Source organism: Alosa alosa, unplaced genomic scaffold (assembly GCF_017589495.1).
Source record: "Alosa alosa isolate M-15738 ecotype Scorff River unplaced genomic scaffold, AALO_Geno_1.1 AALO_1.0_unplaced_6, whole genome shotgun sequence".
Classification (NCBI taxonomy): Eukaryota; Metazoa; Chordata; class Actinopteri; order Clupeiformes; family Clupeidae; genus Alosa; species Alosa alosa.
The window spans coordinates 268,817-270,738 of NW_025962762.1; the positions used below are offsets into that span (position 1 = coordinate 268,817).

A 1,922-nucleotide genomic window follows, 5' to 3' on the forward strand; every position below is an offset into this window, starting at 1 on the left:
AATTTAAAAAATGAAAAGCAAAAAAAGGAGGAGAAATTATTTGAATATTTATATTTTTATTATATTTAGATTTTAGAATAAGAAAATTTTGATTTGAATTTATACCTATTAGAATAATTTTTAATTTATGATTATTTTTATATTTTAAATATTTTGGATATATACATATATGAGTAGAAAAAATTAATATTAAAATTTTTTTATAAAAAATGGAATTTTTATTAATAATTAAATTTTTTAAGAATATATTATTAAGAAATGATCAATTTATTATTTTATTTATTATATAATTATTATAAATTATTTCTGATTTATTTGAAACATTTTTTATTAAATTTAAATTTAAGTATTTATAAGTAATATTTTTAAATTTAAAAAAACAAAATAGAATAAATATCATCATTATAAATAAGAATAATATTAAATAGAAATAATTATTTGTATTAATTTTATTATTATAATATGAATTAAATTGAGTAAATTCTATATCATTAATAATATCTGAAGAAGGAATATTTAAAATTAATTTTCTTTTTTGTTTACGTTTTTTTCTTTTATTATCTAATAAAGTTCTTGGAGTTTTAAAAGGCATATTATAGATTTGTGTTTCTATTATTTATTTAAGGTTCTATAGTTTAGTTGGTTAAAGCATCCGTTTCATACGCGGAAGATCGGAGGTTCGAGACCTCCTAGAGCCATTTATTATAAATTTTAAAAAGCAAAAAAAAAAATTATTAGTTGTTATTAATTATTAATAAAACTTTTTATCTCATTAATCATATTCTTTCTTTTTATAATATAATATATTAATGATATTATTAATGATATTATTGCAATTATATTTATTATTATTATTAATAATTCCCAAATTTTAAATCCAATATTATAATTTATTATTGGTTTTAAATCTCATATAACTACTATGGGGTTATTTTGTGTGGGATTTCCTTTTCAATACTAATTAGTTATATTATAGGAATCATAATTATCTTTTTTATTGTTATTAACTAGAGATGTTTTTGTTTTTAATAAATTTGGATTACTATTTTTTTTATTTGATTGAAAAAATGTTTGATTTCATATACTATTATCATTATTTAGTTTTATATCATAACTTAATTGTGAAAATTGATTTATTTTATTATTATTTATATTCTCTTTTGCTAGATTATCAAAGTCTAAATCATCTATATCATAATCTATATCTGGTTTATCAAAAATTAAGTCAGTAATATCATCAGTAGTTTTTTCTGATTCATTATTTGATTGATCATATTTATCTAGACTACAAACTTTAACTAAACCCCTTTTATTAGTATTTAAACTTTGTTTTGATATTATTGTTTTTTTATCAATTGAGTGTGAATTAGATAAAAACTTATCTTCTTCTGGAAATTTAATTTTATTATCATTAATTTTATTATCATTTGATATTATTGTAAATATCTATATAGATAGTATGAATATTATTTTTAAAATACAGTGATAATTTTTTTTCATGATATAATTATTATATTTTCGGATAATTTATTATTTTTAAAATATATAAAATATTTTTCTGTAATTATATAACACAAATGGAGTTATTAACATTCACATTATGTTGTTTAAATTTTATAAATACAATAATAATTACAATATATGTATATAAATTATATAATAAAGAAAAATCTGATAAAATATTATATTATGAATATTTTATAAAGTTTATTATTTTTCTTTTATTACTTAAAGGTAATCATTTTTTATAGTATTATTTAGAAGAAGTAGATTATTATTATTATTTTAAAATTTTATTAGAAAATTTAAATTTTTTACTTATATTTATAATGTTATATTTTTTTAATATTTGAAATTTTATATTTCATTGGGTAGTTAATTTATAGTTTATTATAAGTTTAGTATCTATTTTATTATATATT

The 1,922-nt window shown here is 14.9% G+C and overlaps 1 non-coding gene across 1 annotated transcript; it reads left to right on the forward strand.

The window, feature by feature from the left end:
* The first annotated feature begins 624 nt into the window (after positions 1-624).
* Positions 625-698, forward strand: trnam-cau. Its single transcript has one exon. It is a non-coding gene; the product is annotated as a tRNA-Met (tRNA).
* The last annotated feature ends 1,224 nt before the right edge of the window (positions 699-1,922 follow it).